General features: G+C 43.2%; 1 protein-coding gene across 1 annotated transcript in view; it reads left to right on the forward strand.

Annotated features, from left to right (window-relative positions):
* Positions 1-19,931, forward strand: part of LOC129709159 (apelin receptor A-like) — a 35,100-nt gene that overhangs the window by 12,348 nt on the left and 2,821 nt on the right. The gene's annotated exons all lie outside the window — the stretch shown is intronic.

The following is a 19,931-nucleotide window of genomic DNA, read 5'->3' on the forward strand; positions in this document are numbered from 1 at the left end:
CATCTGGAAAGAGTGGTGTGGAGAGGATGTTTCCACTAGTGGGAGAGTCTAGGACCAGAGGTCATAGCCTCAGAATAAAAGGACGTTCCTTTAGGAAGGAGATGAGAAGGAATTTCTTTAGTGATTTTTTTTTGGTGAATCTGTGGAAATTATTGACACAGAAGGCTGTGGATGCCAAGACAATGGATATTTTTAAGAGAGATAGATAGATTTTGAATTAGTACGGGTGTCAGGGGTTATGGGGAGAAGGCAGGAGAATGCGGTTAAGAGTGAAAGATAGATCAGCCGTGGTTGAATGGCAGAGTAGACTTATAGGGGCGAATGGGCTTATTTTGCCCCTGTCATTTAGGAACTTATGATGGTCTACAGGAAGAACGTGTTAGCCCATGCGAATCATGAGTGTAAGGGTGTGATGGTAAATAATGCCCAATGTACCTTGAGGTTCTGTCCTGGGATGGAACTAAAAAGTCACCCGAGGTCACACGTGGCAGAGGGATTTTTGAGAACCAAAGCTAATGAAATAAAATGAATTCTGTAAAAGATCATGAATGGCCACTGATTGAGTGGTTCTTGTTTGAGGATTAAAGGATAAAGCTAAGCACATGGAAGAATGATTCACACAGGCTTAAAAGCTGTATAGGAAGACTGGAAGGAAGTAGGAAAACAATGTCTCCCTTGTCAGATTGGCTCAAAACCTAGGCTATAAGCTGTTCATCAAATATCTCCAGTTGTTAAATATATTATACTTACAAACTCTTGATCTTTTACACAAACCATTGGTTGTTGCTTGTTTTGTCTTTGGCCAAGATCCACTTGTCTTATGCGCTGCTGGAGATGATTCCTTTGGTTGAGACAATCAAATGTGGGCCTGTTTCTTTCTCAGGTAGGAAGAAAGACTATGTTACTTAAAATGAGAGAATTTGTTTATCAATGGCTGCAGACTGCAACTTGCCCTTGCCAAGGACGGCTCAGTGGCACAGATGATAGAGCCTCGGCCTAGAGCCTCGGCCTCACGGCACCTGAGATCTGGGTTCAATCCTCATCTCAGATGCTGTCTGTGTGGAGTTTGCCTGTTTACCTTGTGTCTGTGAATGCTTCCTCTTGGTTTCCTCACACATCCCAAAGACATGCAGGTTTGAGGGTTCATTGGCCTCTGTGACATTGCCCTTGGTGTATAGGGAGTAGGTGAGAAAGTGGAATAACATAGAACTAGTGTGGACAGGTGATGGATGGTCGGTGTGGACTCGGTTGGCAGAAGGGTGTGTTTCCATGTTGTATCTACAAGACTGGTACCATTGTTCCTGGAGCTGGTGTTGGGTTTTGTTGTAACATTGCAGACAGTCACAGATGTAGAGGTCAGTGGGGGGAGTCAGATGGGGAATTAAAGCAGCAGGTAACTGGAAACTCAGTCACTCCTGCGGACTGCCCTGCAGAATGATCACCCAATCTATATTTGGTGTCTCTGTGGATGAGGCTCCATTCTGAACACCGAGTGCACTATAGCAGTTGGATATACAAGTGAATCCATGCTTCCCCTTTAAAGACTGGGTCCCTTGATGATCGGAAAGGAAAATGAGAGAGGGTAGGTGTTGCACCTCCTACCTGGCAATGTGCCAGCTACCGAGAGCGTGATCACTTTGTAAAGCTGAAAGAGGGAGGGAAGGGAATAAAAAGGGACACAAAATGTTGGAACAACTCAGCGGGTCAGGCAGCATCTTCTGGAGAACATAGTTAGGTGACCCAAAATGCCAACTATCTATGTTTTCCAGAGGTGCTGCCTGACCTGCTGAGATACTCAACCATTTTGTGACCCTTTGCACAAACCAGCACCTGCAGTTCCTTGGTTTTACAAAGGAAGGAACGTGTGTTCAGTGGTTGAACTGGCAAAAATTACAATGTTAACCTGTTGAATGTGGACGCTATTGATTTGGAAGATAAGAACCAGGGGACCTTTGTTGGTGCTGTGTGCAGGAGGGGATGGGTGTAAATGCAGAGGCACGGCAAATAGATAAGATAGACGCAATGACTTGCTATGACTCCACAACACTGGAGTCATAGCAAGTCAACCTCAACCCCAAGGGGGAGAATAAGAGAAAGAATTATAAAAAAATGATGAAAAACTATTTGCTTGGGGAATTATGTGGGGCTTTCCCTGCAGTGGTGTCCTGAATAATCAGCCCTCTAATAAAATGGCAAAAAAACAACATACATTGAGGCCATTTCCTTTCTAAAGACAGATGGTAAAGAATTTGGCTACTAAACACTCAGTTTAATACAAACAGAGTCTGTTTTTAGCTCCATTCATGGCCACACGCCTTCAGCGGGCCCTTCACATTCTACCTCAGGCTCATTGAAGTGAGAATAATCACAGACAAAAGTTCAGCAAAGTTTGTTTAGAAATCTGCTGACTTCTGCAAAAAAAAAAAAAAAAAATCAGGGATATCTGGTCTGTGTTGACAAGTGGCTTCCTCTTCCCCTGAGCCACTCTTTCTGACTTGTGGTTGTTGATTTTTCCAAACACAAGGGACCTGTGTGCATCGGGCTCTCTCTGTGTGCCGAGAACTTGGCTCCCTGCCACCTTCCTCCTCGTCCTCAGGAAGGGACTGGAATCCAAACAGAATGGAGCGAGATTCGAAAAAACATCAGCCAGTCTCACCACTCAGAGATAAAGACTTTTCTTCCAAAGCAAGCCAGCTGTCAGAGATTTCCTGAGACCCCCGTATCCTTGGAGACACCTTTTTAGGCCTTGCTTCGTTCGTTTATTTTGGCTTCAGAAGAGAGCTGCACACAAATGTTGACTTGTTCAATGAGATTTCTTTCAAAGGGTTTGAACACACTCCTGTCAAAAGCTGCCCCTGAAAGAATCAACATTTTCTTTAGAAGTAAATGGGCTCAGATGTGTTAGAGAGAGTGGGGAGTGTGAATGGAGGAATGGAGGGCTGGGGGAGGGGGTGGGATGCTAAGGCTATAAGCAAACACACCATCAAGCTTGAAAATAATTCCCAAACTTCATTTTTAAATATAGAACACTCATCTCATAAGGGAAGGCTTGGAATATTTTCCAAAAAGAAAAGAGCGTGGAGCACAAAATTGAACAGGAGTAAAGCCATGTTAGAGCAGGCCATTGAAGGAAGTCAGGTAAAGAAAATACTTTGAATATATATAATGCCTTTCATCACCTCACAAATTACTTTACAATTAAGTGTTTTCACTGTTGATGCAGGAAACACTACCACAAGCTTCCACAAACAGGGTGAGGGTGGTTGTAAAGTATTTTGAATGAATCTTGGATTATGCCAGGAATGCTGGCAAGCTCTAAACACATCTGCAGAAGCTGCATAGCAAGGAGATGTGCTTTATCATAACCAAACTCACTGCTCGAAACCAAACTCATATAACCACTCCTTGACTTCAACAGCAGTAAACTCTATGTCAACATTATCTTCAGGCATCTTCTGCTCGTATCTTCAGGTCTGCCTCTAACAGCGATAATCCAATTTCCATGGATTCCAAATCCATGGAGATTTTTGACAGGATTTCCAATGTGTACTAAAAACATTTAGATTTTCAGACTTGTGTTACTTCATTGAGTTCCCACATATGTTCACAGGTCTGGTGCCTCTGACGGTTTCTTTTATTGACATTGCTTTTCCTTGCTCATTGTTTCATGAGCTATTCCCTCCTTTTCCCTCCATTCAACTGTACCAAGCTCAGTCATGCACAAAAAACTGCATTGTTTTCCCATTCCCATTTTTATCACTGCATGGAAGGAGGTCTTTTGGCCCATTGAGTCAATGCCAGTTCTCATAATATTCCGTCAGTCCCATTTTCTCACTTTAATGTAAAACCCTGATTTTCCGCTATCCCATTATTTGGAAACATGAATGGTTTGGCTCCTGGGTCCCATGTTTCCTTTAAACTCTTTGGGGCCCTGGTTCCTGCACTCCCTTGAAATTCACCAGGCCCTATTTTCCACCTTCCCTTGAAACACACTGGGGCCCTTTCTCCAGCACTCCTTTTAAACATGGCCTCGCTGGATTTTTTTTAATACTACTGTGTAAAGTATATTAAAAACAATTAAAAGTGTGTTATGGTATTAACACGAATAACATCAAATGGACGGGTTAATCTGATGTCCTAAAGATGATGGATTATCGGAATTTTACTGCATTTCCATGTAATTTAACCTCCCTCCATTTGTCGATAATTTCTCCCACTATCTGCCTATAGTAGGGGCAACTTATGGCAGGCAGTTACATAACCAGCACATCTCTGGACATGGGAGGGAACAAGAGCACTTGGGGCAAACATGCACAACCACAGGAAGAACATGCAAACTCCACACATGCAGCAGCTGAGATCAAGATTGAGGTCAAACAGCGTGACTATTTTAGACACAAAAAGCTGGAGTAACTCAGCGGGACAGTCAGTATCTCTGGAGAGAAGGAATGGGTGACGTTTCGGGTCGAGACTCTTCTTCAGACTGTTTGGTTGGAGTTCAGTGTTGTACTGTATTTAAACAAGTTTACCAATTGATAAATTTGAGAAAACTTGTTTCTCCAAAGCTTCTTTTAGCCTATAGATTTTTCTGCTGTCCAAATGGAAGAATTGTAAGGAGTGATTTGGATATTATATTGCATACATTCTCAGATAAATGTGATAAACAGTGAAATGTGGCCAGACATAAATTCTCCCAATATGACATGTGTAGCAAGTATCTACTCATCTCTTCAATGGTGCATACGAGAATGATCCCAGGGATGATTGGGTTAACATATGATGAGCGTTTGATGGCACAGGGCCTGTACTCACTGGAGTTTTAGAAGGTTGAGGGGGGACCTCATCGAAACTTACCGAATAGTGAAAGGCATGATTGGAGAGGATATGGAGAGGATGTTTCCACTAGAAGGCAGGCACAGGTTATTGATAGGGGACGATCAGCCATGATCACAATGAATGGTGGTGCTGGCTCGAAGGGCCCAATGGCCTCCTCCTGCACCTATGTTCTATGTTTCTATGTCTATGTTTCTAGTGGGGCAGTCTATGACTTTTACAAAGGCGATGAGGAGGAATTTCTTTAGTCAGAGGGTAATAAATCTGTGGAATTCATTGCCACAGAGGCTGTGGAGGCAAGGTGAAGAGTGATAGATTCTTGATTAGTATGGGTTCAGGGGTTATGGGGTGAAGGCAGAAGAATGGAGATGAGAAGGTAAGATAGATCAGCCATGACTGAATGGCGGAGTAGACTTGATGGGCTGAATGGCCTAATTCTCTCCTACTACTTATTACTATATATTGTTATCTTACAAGTACGTACATGTTCAACATCTGTTCATTTTCAGTGCGAGTGAATGAGAACAAAGAAATTGTCATTCACTGTTTGGCAAAAATGTACATGGACTTGTCTGGCTGGACATGTCACTGAATTCCATGATCCTAGTGATGTCTGATGATGCTGCTCGCCATTGTTGGCAAACTGCACACATTGTCTTCACTTCTTCCCAACTTCAGCCAACACAATAAACTTCTGGCACTAACTTTCATGCTAATGATGCTAATTCTTTATGTAGCCGTACTTGAATGTTTTTTTTCCAAGAATCATTGGCATAACTCCTCTTAATCCACGTTCTAACCTAGACCGGTCGGTTGACAATTCAAACACTCTTGTAAAAACGCTGTAAACCTTCATTTGGACACTTGCCCAGGCTGGACTGTTCTTTCGAAGTGTTTGTTTGTAGACTTACTTTGTAGTACATTTTCCCTAAGTTGCCTGAGCAACCTCAATGGCTGCAACAGGGAAATCCTTCAGGTCAAATCAGGATTATTATCACAGTGGCGCAGCAGTAGAGTTGCTCTCTTACAGCGCCAGAGACCCGGGTTTGATCCTGACTACGGGTGCTGTCTGTATGGAGTCTGTATTTTCTCCCTGTGATGGTGTAGGTTTCCTGCCAGGTACTCCAGTTTCCTCCCAAATTTCAAACACATGCAAGTTTGTAGGTTAATTGGCTTCTGTTCATTGCCCCTAGTGTGTAGGATGTGAAATTGGGAGAACATAGAATTAGTGTATGGGTGATCATTTCAGAACCTATCTATGTTCTTCAAAGTTGCCACCTGACCCACTGAATTACTCCAACACTTTTTGTAAACCAGCATCTGCAGTTCCTTGTGTCGCCAGGGCCTATACTGGCTTCAGTTCAGAAGAATGAAAGATAAGGTCATTGAATCCTCATGAGCAGCAGCAGTTTTCCCCTGGGTGTGGTGTTTAGAACTAGGGGCTTACACTCTCAAAACAAGGGTTAACCATTGAGGATGGAGATGAGAAGGAATTTCATCATCTGGAGTATAATGTATCTTTGTATTCAGCCACTGACTCCATTCAATACAGAAGTCTGAAGAAGGGTCTCGACCCGAAACGTCGCCTATTCCCTCGCTCCATAAATGGTGCCTCACCCGCTGAGTTTCTCCAGCATTTTTGTCTATCTCCATTCAATACAGAATCCCTTATTGTATATTAAGGGATTCAAAGGAAACAGGTTTAGTGCAGGAGAGTGTCCCTGAGATAAGAGATTATCCATGGTGCCCAGTACACAGAATGTACTAACACTCCAAAACATAGGCCTGATAACATTAAGAATGTATAAATTGGAATGTAAAATAAGCCATGGACTGTTATGTATCTCTAGTATATATTTTTGTGAATAAAGTTTATTTTTGAATTAAAAAAACTTCTTAACAAATCTCTATAACAAAGGTTTTTATTTAATCTGATTCTTCGAATAATGAGGATGCTTATCAAAGGCTGTTGAACATTTCACATCCTGCAATACAACTGAATAGTCATCCTGTGTCATGCCAACAGGGCCGGAAGCCACCATCATGACACAATGGCGTAGCTGGTGGAGCTACTGCCTCACCACGCCAGAGACCCGCGTTCAATCCCAGCATCGGATGATGTCTGCCTGTGCTCTGATTTCCTCCCACACCCCAAAGATGCGTAGGGTTGCAGGTTAATTGTTCTCTGTGAAATTGCCCCTAATGTGAAAGTGGGATAACATTGAATTTGTGTGAACAGGCAATTGATGGTCAGTGTGGACTCAATGGGCCATGGGGCATGTATCTCTGGATTAAACACCATGAAGACAATGGCCCTGAATACATTGGCTCCTGCGAAATGATGACTGAACAAGGGAACAGCATCAGCTGAAAGGTCAGTGACCTCCCACTCAGACAAACAGAATTGACCAACCATGACAGGTCATTAAACCTGTTCCACTCTGCACATTCAATGAACAACCTCCTTCTACCTCCTTCTCCACCCTCCCACCACAACCTTCTCAGCACTAGTTACCACACTGAAATTCATCCATTGGAGCTTGACAGATTTTTGCATGACCAAGGTTCCTTGGGAACTCAATCCGTTCATTACATTGCTGCGGCCTGTATTAACAAAATTGTGGATCTACTGGTACAAATATTTTAGATGTGTAATTTATTTATGTGGCTTCAAGAGAACAAATGCCAAGTACTTCCAGCAAAGTAAACAGAACTCTGTCTGTGTCTCTGATTGGTTCTGCTAGATACCCAGGTCCAAGTGCATATCCATCTAATTCCAAATGATCAGATCAGATCTGTCAGCACTCTACGCCCAGGCTAAATCTGATTGAACTCTTTGGACCAAGCTCTACTCCCAGTCAGGGGAAAAGGAAACATCCCAATTCAAATACAAGATTTGAAAAGCAGCCAGGTTTAAATATTTATAGTTACCACGTATGAGCTAAGGTGAAGTCATGTCTAGTTTTGCTCAGTCTCTCCATGTAAACAGAGTCTCTGTTTAGTTTTTCCTGCACTTTTCTTTTCATCCTGGTTTTTGGCAATGGTGCTCAGTGGTTAGCTGGTGGAGGGAGGGTGGCGAATGTGACTTTGTAATATCAAAAGACACAAAGTGCTAGAGTAACTCAGTGGCTCAGGCAGCATCTCTGGAAGAGAGGAGGGGCAGGACAAAGCTTGGCAAGTGATAGGTGGGTGCAGGTGAGAAGGGAGGAGAGGGAGGGAAGGGTGGGCTAGCGACAGAGGCTGGGAGGTGGTGGGCCCTCCTCGGTCATGACTGACCATGGGTGATGCATCCTAGTTTATAGGTGATGTGAGGTCGGATGCAAGCCTGGGTGATGTCATATGGAGGTCAGGCTGTTGCCCATGCAGCATGTCCCCCCTCTCCACGTCGCTGATCAATCCAAAGGAACAGCAGGGCCGTTGCAGTTTGGCACCAGCGCCATCGCAGGAGCTGCCAGAGCAAGGTTGTAGACAACGACGAACTGCCTTAGGGGCTCCGACTCTGGATTTTCATGAGGTTTACTCCAGGAGCCTTCTCCATGACTGGATATCGCCACAAGGCAGTGGAGGTTTTAAATCAGAGTTTTCCCTCTCCTAGATGGACTGCCTTCCCAGGCTGACGAACCCCATCTGACCGACAGTCATGGGGGTGAGAGCGTCTACTTTCCCGTGCAGGTCTATAGCACCTGCTCACTGCCCAGATCTCACTGCTGGGAGGATATATGTGGAGATAAGACTGGAACCAAATAAGGAAGGACAGTGGCAGAAGGGATCAACAGAGGGAGGTGATCGATGGGCTGTGAAGGAGAGAAAGGGTCATGAGCAGATGGGGTAAGTGATAGGAGGGGGAATAAATAGCATGTTGGGGAGAGTGGGGGGGAGGTGAAAGGTATGTTTGAGAAATGCAGGATAGATGGTAGAAAAAAAAGAGGGACAGAGGGGGTGCAGATCACATGAAATTGGACTGGGTTCATGCGACTGGGTTGTAGAATAGTAAGATTAAACGAGAACTTACCAGTTTGAAGTTTGATCTGTATTTTATGAGGAGGAACGTTGAGGGAATACATGAAAGAAACCCGCTACGACGCATGCGTGTCATCCTTCAAAGCAGCGGTGTGAGGTCACAGATACCCTATATTGACCTAAAATAGCAAGATTATCAAAGAGATACCAGCTTAAGATTTGACCCTATGAGGGTGGGAGCGGAGGGCATGTATTCCCTCAACGTTCCTCCTCATAAAATACAGATCAAACTTCAAACTGGTAAGTTCTCGTTTAATCTTACTATTTTACTTCGGAGTCACGTGAGGGACTCCATGAAAGATTTCAAAGCTCTGTGACCTCATGCCGTGGAAACGAGTCCATGCTTCACAACTGCCTTGGTAATTAGAGAGAAATTGTTAATTATATTCAAAGCATTCATACCAATTATTTAATGGAAATGATAAATAATATCGAATTAATTCAAATCATAACCCTGTATTCTTCAGGGATAAATTATCATACAGAACTTAAAATTGTTCCCCGAAAAACCGTTCCCATGCTGCTAACTGGTTTGTTAACATTTCTGAAACGTATTCTCCAACAACCATCCTGCAATCCTGAGGATTTGGTCCATGGATACATCAAGGCGTTTTGCTGCAGATGTAGCTGCAGCCCTGGTGGGGTGAGAATTAAATATGTTATTGTCCACTCCCGCCTATCATATCCCATATTTCAGCCACCGCGAAATGGTCTGAGTTACACTCTATGGTACAGTATCTTATAGCTGATTAAACGCCAATTCCTTGCCTCTGATAGCCTTATTTTTCTTACTGTATAACAAAACCGTACTTTACTATACATAGGCATTGTCCTCCGGGTAGGCCATCAATTCTATGACCTGCCCCGCTAATCCTGGCCTATTTTGTTTAATAATACGGTCCTGGATCACAAACCTCAATCTTCGTGCTGCAATAGTGAAGCCATCCAGTCTTACTTTTAGCAATAACTGGAACTTATGCACTGTGACTAGCGCTATCAGCATTACCATTTCTAGTTAGTTATCCAGATTTAATGCTGTAGCCGGCGACCAATTCCTTAGCAAGATCAAAGCCACACTTACATTCCAAATATAGTTATCTTACTGTTTCTTGCCATTAATAACTTAACAATGCACTTTCGGCATTATTCACAGTGCTGAAACACAGTCCTCCATATTGCAGGCTGGTAAGCAACTGTAGCACCCCCGGAACATCCTTATTTCTGTGGTCCAGAAAGTTTTCATGGCAGTAATTAGTCCATTTTAATATGACCTAAATACTGTTATAGAGTAGACCTTCTTCGTGCGGTTATGATCATGTCCACAGTTCTATCGATAGCCCCATGTCCCATAGCGGTGTTATAGAGTCTACAACCTACTAAATCAATATTTTCTATGACATGGATAGCTATCCTCAGTTACTGGATGCACCAGCAACTTAGGACTACGTCTACCGTTATACATAGTTCCAGCACCATGTCCTGTACCCCGGGAAAACCATAGTTGGGTAAGCCAATCAGGTACTAAGACATCCCCAATGCCGATTCCTGTTTGAATGTCCCTTCGTACCCCAAATTTATAACTAGACAAGGAGGTAATACATAAATGAAAAACCCCTTCCCTAGTGCAGTGAAACAGCATCTGTAGCTTCTGCCTCAGGATCTGGTATCAATGATACATACCTCGGTAACTGGTGATTTAACCCCGGATGCAATTCTAATATCCGGCCTTACCTACTTTACTGATTTTAGCAAATACCATCTATCCAACATCCATTTAGTACTTCCAATAATTTTTCGTGGCCTGGTGTCTGCCACCGATTTAGTATCCCTGGTAGATACGTAGCCCATAACCAAATATTCCTTTGGACACACCATTCCCAAGTTTAATTTGCCAATTCATCACAAGCTGGTGATATCTTTCCACCCATATGACTTAAATATGCCATCACCGAGGTATTATCTATCTACCATCTACCATGCTGCAGTTCCATTCCTGAGCAATAAGATTTTTGCCCATGAAATGCACTTAACATTTCTAACCCTTAGTGTTATGTAGGTTAGCTTATTATATATTCCATCTCCCCCATAGCTCGAGATGGTATCAGTTGTACCATAACCAATTGCACTGGCATCTGTTTGTAATAGCACAGACGGGTTGTGAATAACTATTGGGTTTGGAGCAATACTTAACATTGTGTTCCCAACATTGTAATTCTTTTATAGCTTCTATCATTTTTCCCTTGGCCAAAATAAATGACCTCTATAATATATGCGCCCATTAAACTCTGTGGCTTTCCATATTAGTAAAGTCATTAACATATTAAATGTGTTAATGGTGTCAATTTTGACTTAAGTGGATGGATAATGAATCCCAGCTGTTCAAACAATTGTATAGTGGCAACCACTGGCTAACATGCCGATTCATAAGTTATTCCCACAATAAGGATATCATCCAACTATACCATTACTCTATGATTTTGGTGTTGCAGCAGTCCCAACGCTGGTTTAAATTTTTTCCCCCTGTTGGATATTGAGTAGCAAGGATCTTAAAGATTAATACTTGCCATACAGTAGCCTGCTGAACACTAAGTCTTTAGCACTGCTAAAAATATCCATTTTGAAAATGAATATATTGCACAACATTGTGAAGTATTGATAATCCATAATAATACGGCACCCCCATCTTTCTTATTTCTAATAAAGATATTTGAGACAAATCCTGTTTTTCAGGTTTGGTTTATTCCATTACCAGCATGTATATCTGTCCGGTATATGTTGTACTGGAGGGTTTTGTTTGTGTAGAAACTCTATCAGATATCCCTTAAAACTGCTAAGGATATATCTGTCCATAGATATATTACACCACGCTTCAACATGAAGTTGCAATATCCCTCCAACTTCCGTGCTCCCTATTAATGCTGGAGCCCCAAATTCACCTACCTCCATGGTATTGGTGGTAACCAAGTTATTTTTCTTGGTTTCATATGCGGTTGTGGAGAGCCTAAAGGTTAATGTTACTTTGCATCTCCACAGAGGTCGTCCCGGCCAAACCCTAAACAGGACGCTGCTGCTGGGTACCTCTGCCCAATTCTTTGTAGTATAATTACAAAAACACTACCTCTCGTAGGATGCACATGAGGTTAATGTCTTCCCCAGATAACCTTTGGATGCTTTAATCAGCCCGAAAGTCAAGCCTCCTCGCCAATTCTTTACCTGTTTAGACAGGTCTCCCCCCCCCCAAATAACGGGGTCTATAGCCCTTTGCTTACATAGTATAGCGAACTAGGGTCTAGAGCTGGCTTAATGGCCCTTCAAACTGCACATTTCAAAAAAATAGTGCTAATGGCATCCTTGTGGTCACTAATTTTGTACACCTTATTTAACATGCGGGCCAAAGCTGTTATGCCCGCCATGAGACCTTTCAGAGTATTACGGATTTTCCCAACTCCTAACGGCCTTCCCAACATGTCTGCAAATGCACCTGTAACAATGGCTACATTAAGAGCACCACAATATTCCGGGGTATAGAAGCCTTGCCAACACTTCAGCAAAATATTAGCTTGAAGTTGATGGGTGGACACACAGTCCTTCCATACTCACAGCCATCCTCTCGCAATCATTCTCCGTGAGTTCTGCTGGCAGTACTGCTCATCATATTCGGCAGGTTGTTTTCCCCCCCTTCAATAGGGGACAGTGGCTCCATCACCTGCTCAGGCTTTACCCCGTCAGACCTTCCATACCCTCCTCAGAGGCGTCCGACATTTCATGCAGCCCATGTGGGAAACTGCTGTGGGACTTATATTATTATTTGCCCACTGTGGCTACCTCCAATCCCGGAGCCTGCCAATATGGAGAATTTTACTCCAGCAAACCGCTCCAGCCGACTTACATGCTCTCGGGCACTCGTCGTCGTGGGTGCTTAATATATGGGACCGCTCCTGCCGACCTTGGTGCTCTCGGGCACTAGTCGCACGCGGGTATATCCCACAGCCCGTCCCCATGCCTACGGGCACTGGACCGTTCCCCATGGTCCTGGTCCTCACGGGCACCTCTACCCATTTAGGGTGAAGTTTGGCACTCGCTCCCATCTGGGAGATGCTGGTGCCGACATTAATTGCTGGCTGCTGCTGGTCATTAAACAACAGCCCTTCAGCTCTATACTGACATCAGTAGCTGGCTCCCTGCTGTTCAGCATCCCACCAGTAACGACCTGTGGCTGTGGCCTGCCTTCCTTAGGTGGCTCCCTGCTGTTCAGCAACACACCAGTCTCTTCAGAATACAGCAAGCACTCTGGAAAAAGCACCAAAAAAGGTAAGGGAAATTTGTTCTTACCTGTACTGGTTTTCAGCCTGCCGTTTTCGGAGGAACGTCCTTCCTCCCGCAGCCCCACGTACCCCGTAGCGCAGGTCCATGGCTGCTGTTCCCGATGTCTGCTCTCTCTCTCCCCGGGTGGTGCAGCTGCTTCAATCAGCTGCGGAGCGCCTAACGACTGCCTCTAAAAATAGACCCGACTTGGTCTAGAAACTCCCCGGGCCGTGTAGCTTTGTTTCCCGCCCGGCAACAGTCAAAGCTTGCCGGTGCGGGGAGCGACGTCGGGCACAGCTGTTCTGTGCTAAAAATAGCCGTTTGGGAATCCCCTCCGGAGGGTTCACACTAACGGCTGCTGCTGCTGTTTCTGGCTGCAAATTTTTCTGCAGTCTCCCTCCAGCTCCTGCAGCTTCTTGTATTTCCTACCTGCAAGGTAAGTGGAAAATTTTTTGCAGTCTCTTACCTGCTCCTTTGCCTTTCTCTCTGGGGAGACGTCCTCTCCCACTTCTGACTCGTTCAATGCGTGTATGCGATATGACACGCATGCGTCATAGCGGGTTTCTTTCATGGAGTCCCTCACGTGACTCCGAAGTAAAATACCCAGGTAGAATATTGTTCATCCAGTTTGCATTTGGCCTCACCCTGGCAATGGAGGAAGCCGAGGACAGATAGCTCAGTGTAGGAATGGGAAGGGGAATTAAAATGGACGGCAACCAGGGGATCCAGATGGCCACAGCAGAGTGCAAGTGCTCATCAAAGCGGTTGCCCAGTTTGTGTTTAATCCCACTGATGTAGAGCAGGCCACATGGAGATCACTGAATGCAATAAATGAGGTTGGAGGAGGTACAAGTAGGAGGAGGCTCTATAGGATCATATGCACCAGATGATCTTATTGCTCTGTTTCTTTGCCAGCCATCCAAATAATTCCATATTAATGACTGGTTATACCCGTGCAGATTCACTCCCGTCCGTCGGGGAGAAGAAACAGAAAGTATCACCAGTCTTAGGAGCAGTTTCTTCTTCTCTGTTATAAAGCTTCTGTATTGTCTTTCCAGTAGCTGCGGTTCAGTCCCAATTCTCCAACCACCTTCATTGCAGACATTGGGTTTGTTCATGAAATATAGTGTTTAGCATTGTGCTACATTGCTGAGAATGATATTCTGCATTCTGTATCTTTTTCTTTGCTCTACATATTGTACTTGAATTTGGCTTGATTGCATTCATGTATAGTAGCATCTGATCTGACTGGATCGCAGGTAAAACAATACTTTTCAGTGTATCTTGGTACATGTGACAATAACAATAAACCTAAACTTAAGTGACATTGGGCCGGCTTCCTTCTCATTTATCTCCATTTTTCATTGTTGCTCCAATGTTTTAGTTTCATGAAAATTGTTTAATTTACATCACTGGGTATATATATTTTTGAAGCAAAACAATGACTTTGGTTGAAGAATAAATAAATCCGATTCACTTTGTTGCCTCTTGGTCTCAGAGCGCCCTCTCCTGCCCACTTGGAATTTCTCAGTTTAGTTCAATTCAACAAGAACTTCCATTTACACAATGTAATAAAAAGAAACTGCAAATGCTGGTTTATACCAAAGATAGACACAAAATGCTGGAGTACCTCAGCAGGTCAGGCAGCATCTCTAGAGAAAATGGATAGGTGACGTTTCAGTTCTGAAGAAGAGTCCCGTCCTGAATATCACCTATCCATTATCTCCAGAGATGCTGCCTGGCCCACTGAGTTAGACTTTAAACTTTAGTAATACAGCATGGAAACAGGCCCTTCAGCCGACCAGTGAACACCCCGTAGACTAGCACTATCCTAGAAACAAGGGACAATTTACAATTTACAGAAGCCAATTAACCCACAAATCTGTATAACTTTGGAGTGTGGAAGGAAACTGGAATCCACTGAGAAAACCCACACGGTCACAGGGGGAATATACAAATTCTGTGCAGACAGCACCCATAGGCAGAATCGAACCCGGGTATCTGACGTTGTAAGGCAGCAACTCTACTGCTGCGCCACTGCGCATCCTGCATTTCTCCAGCATTTTTTGTCAATCTGCATTTATACACGTTCTGTTAATGCAGAAAATGGGTCGGAAGCATTTCTTTGGAGCAATAAACTTAAAAAACTGATGGCAAGTCACAAAAGGAGTTATTATATAAGGGAATGGTTGTATGGGTGGAGGAGATTACTGAGATTTAGAGAGATCTTTGAGGGTGAGGATTTTAAAACTGAGCTGTTGGTTGACTCGGAACCAATGTAGACCATTTGTTATGGGCGTGATGTGTGAGGTGAGATGATCATCCTGCAGGCCAAGAATGCAGAGGCAGTGAGGAATTGAACTATTGCAAGCTCTAGAAAAGCTCTGGCTAACTGTTGCAATGAAGTATCAACTAGCCTCTCTCTCCCTACTCTCATTAACAAGGTCATCCAAAACTACCGTTAATGAAAGTAACAGAAACATAGACATAGAAAATAGGTGCAGGAGTAGGCCATTCGGCCCTTCGAGCCAGCGCCGCCATTCAATATGATCATGGCTGATCATCCAAAATCACTACCACGTCCCTGCTTTTTCCCCATAACCCTTCATTCTGTTAGCCCCAAGAGCTAAATCTAGCTCTCTCTTGAAAACATCCAGTGAATTGGCCTCAACTGCCTTCTGAGAGTAGTGAGAGGAAGGATAATCAAAACTCCATTGGAACAGTTATCCTGAGCTTACCTAGAGCTTGCGATCGTCCAGTTCCTCTCCTCAGTTGCTCAAGCTCCAAGACCTAAAACTCAAGGTGCTTAAGCTTTATTAGATTTGCTCACCTCTTTCCTTCACTGCATTACAATTACCCACTTATAAACTTAATGTTGGTAATTGTTTGAACTGTTGCCGTCAGGCAGACGGTACAGATCTACAAGGACAAGGACGAACAGACTTTACCCCACTGCTATAAAAGCACTAAATGTAGCCGCCAAGGAACGCAGGGGCGAGACATACTAAGGGACTGTGGTACACTGTGAAATCGACAGAAGGATGGAGGGTTGGGTGTTTATGCGTGCTATTTTTGTGATATTTATTTTAGTTGTTTATCTTTTAATATTTTACCTTGTATGTATCGTTAGCTTTTAGAAATGTTTGAATGGTGCACTGACTGGCTGACATTTTTAAATTTCGTTGTACATGGTTCATGTTACAATGACAATAAAGAAACTATTCTATTATTCTATTCTATTCTATTCTATTCTATTCTAATGTGCTTCTTACTCTTTGGAGCTTGTCATTCCTGACCCTGGGAAAGATTTGGTGGTGGAGCAGGGCAGAAATAAAGCAAGGAACTCACAATCGAGGATGACTTACTTCCACTCTTGGTCTGTGGGTACTGAGGTAGCTGAAAAGTCTCAAGTGGGAACCCAACCACCATTGGGCTGGGAGTGTGTTGGGTTGGGGTGGTGGTTTCTCAGGTGGTTGACCTTTTCGTACATTTTTACAGGGCCCGTGGGTGCTCCAGATGCTGGGCCACAAGATTCTTGCAATGTCCTTCTCCACAGTGCGTGATCGTGGCGCCGAGATTCCCCGTAATTAGTGGAAATGGCGTAATTCCGTGGAAAAGGCTTTAATGAGTTTGAGAAAGGCCAGGTATAGTAAAAGGCATAGTGAAATTCTTAGTTTGCAGCAGCAGCACAAGTTTGTAAGCACAATAATCAACAGATAATTTAATAAACAACCAAAAAAAAGTTCAATTCATAAAAAACCTAATATAGTACGAAAGGAAAACAAGCCTCAACGCCCAAAAATCATGTGATTAGGAATCTTTGATTTTGGGTCATGGGTGAAAGTTGGTGCAAAATGGATTTGTTAGAGCAATAAATAGCATGACGTTTATATCAGAAGAATTGGCACATTGTCTCAGATTTATAGTCCAGCTTGAGACAGCTCTCCTAGAGGGAAGAGAAAACATGAAAACATGCAAAGAATAGGAGTTTTTGTTACTACAGAGTTGAGTAATTTTCCTGAAGGAGATACAGGCAGATTCAGCAATGCCTCACACCATGCAACTGTGCAGCAAGATTTAGTTTTGTTTAGAGATACAGCGTGGAAACAGGTCATTTGGCCCATTGAGTCCATGCTGACCACGATCACCTGTACACAAAGTTCTATCCTACAAAGTAGGGGCAATTTTCAGAAGCCAATTAACCTACAGACCTGTATATCTTTGGAATGTCGGAGGAAGCTGGAGCACCCGGAGGAAACCTACTTAGTCACAGGGAGAACGTGCAAACTGCACACAGACAGCATCCAAGGTCAGGGTCGAAAGCTGACCTGTAGCGCTGTGAGGCAGTAACTCTACCGCTGCACCACTCTGCCTCCCCAAACCCATTGTTGTAGAATTCCCCCTCTGGTTCCAACCCATTGTGTTACCCACAACACATTAGCCCTAGTCATGATGTCACACATAGAGGATTCCATATAAATAATCGGTCACCTCTTCCTAGCAGTTCCAAAGCACAAGACTAATGACAAAGAGTGATCAAGAGACATCAGCCAGAGTGTGAGCAAAGTTTCATGTCATTTTGTGAAGGTGCTTTGCAAACGTTTTGTTTAGCATTTTATTGTACAGAAATTGGTTCCCAGATCACAACCGAACTAGAGGCCATAAACTAGAGGAATCTTGGCGAACCGATAAGACTTAATTGTTTATATGTGATTTCTCACTTATCCTAAAACATCTTTTTTTTCTCTTTCAAAGCATCCCATACTCCAAGCTATATTCCTTACTTTATCACTGTTTTGAAATGAAAATTATTGAACTGTCTCCTCATAATTATGAACCTTCTTTGCTTTCCGTTTTCCCTTCCTTCAAAAGGTGTGTTACAGCAAGCCCAAGGTTAACTTCTTGTCCATCTAATTCTTTGCAACTCAGTTGGGCTTTGGGCATTTAAAGCAAACTATCAGATTAGCCTTGTTTAATTTCTTAGAATTAAGATGTTTCATGTTGTCCATAATTAATACAGTGGTTCATTACACCTGGGTTAAATGGTCTTGATTTAGATAAATACAACAATATTGTTTCTACCAGGCTAAGTCCTAAAACATGTAATTCCTGGATGATACGTTGGAACTAGGATTGAGGATATCACTAGGTACACAGAAATGCTGGAGAAACTCAGTGAGTGCAACAGCATCTATGGAGCGAAGGGAATAGGCAACGTTTCGGGCCGAATCCCTTCTTCAGACTGATCACTGCCAGGGTTTAGTTCCATTCGTACCTCTCTCTTCTCAACCCCGGATAACTGCATTACCTGCTTTAAAGCAGATAAAGACCTAGTTTATCGGCAACATTCACTGGGCAGAAACCATGAATAGGGCTGGTCCCTGATATTTCCCTTCCGATCAAAGGGACACTGGAAGTCTAATGACCATTGCAGACTAGCTGACAGAAAAACCTATCATTAACAATTCAGTGCTTAGAGACACCCTGAAAAAGACAAAGATACCAAATATATAGAATTCCAGTTTATTTTTTCAAACTAGAGCAATAAAACAATTGGATTTTGAACAGCTTTGATTTTGGTGCCTGTCCCTTTAAATACAACCTACTTCGTTTCTCCCAGTCATCCTTTAGTGGAGCAGGTTGTTTGAATCTGCTGGCAATTAATTCAAACTCAGAAACAGTGAAGACCGTGTTAATTTGCTGAATTGTGGCTGTCTTTTGGAACCCATTAATAATATTGGTTCAGTCTCTGCAATGGTAAGAAATCACTGGATTATACAGGATTGTAATTTGGAATGATGTTTGAATAATATACCGTTAATTATTTTGTCTGAGAGGGAAACTGCTTATAAATTAGGCCTGTTGGTCACCTTTTGCTCATGTCCACGATGGTCTAAATCTGAGCAAAATTGATTCAGTGGTATTCCAGTTTATTCAAGTCGTGTATAGATCCTGTTATGGATAGGGTTGATTTCCTCTGATTGTGCCATTATGTTATCATAGTCAACTGGTTATTATAAGAAGGAAGCTCATTTTCATTCTAAAGTTACCGACAAAATCCAGTTGAGCCTTCAGATGGCAAATAACCCATTTTAAACTCTGATCCAGGACTAGCATGTGGGGTGGCAGAGTAGTAGAGTTGTTGTCTTACGACCCGGGTTCAATCCTGACTATGAGTGCTGTCTGTACAGTTTGTAGATTTTCCCTGTGACCGTGTGGGGTTTCCCCGGGTGCTGCGGTTTCCTCCCACACGCCAAAGTGTACAGATTTGTAGATGAATTGGCTTTTGATAGAATTGTAAATTTCCCCTAGTGTGTAGGATAGTTAGTGTACAGGATGATCATTGGTTGGCGTGGGCTGATGGACCTATTTCTGCACCGTATCTCTAAAAGTTTGAAGGCCTGCCCCTGGAGTTAATGTCAGACTTGTAGATGAATTGTTAATACATGCAACCTCATATTTTCCTTTAATCTACGTATTGTATTTGAGTTTTGCTTGGTGGTATCTATGTACAGTTTAAGCCGATTCGATAGCGTGCAAAACTAAGTTTTTCCACTGCACCTCAGTACACCAGATTATAATAATCCTGAACCTCTATGTTTAATATTTCACTCTCTGCCTCTGCGTGAAATGTTGGGGGCAAGGACATGTTATTAAAGCGAAGTAAACTGTTTCCAAAGCAAACCTGGAGTGGAGCAGAGCAGAACCTTAGATGTATTCCAGTTGCCCAGCTCCCTGGGCGCTAACACTGTTACTGTGTTGATGAGCATTGG

Source organism: Leucoraja erinacea, chromosome 25 (assembly GCF_028641065.1).
Source record: "Leucoraja erinacea ecotype New England chromosome 25, Leri_hhj_1, whole genome shotgun sequence".
Classification (NCBI taxonomy): Eukaryota; Metazoa; Chordata; class Chondrichthyes; order Rajiformes; family Rajidae; genus Leucoraja; species Leucoraja erinaceus.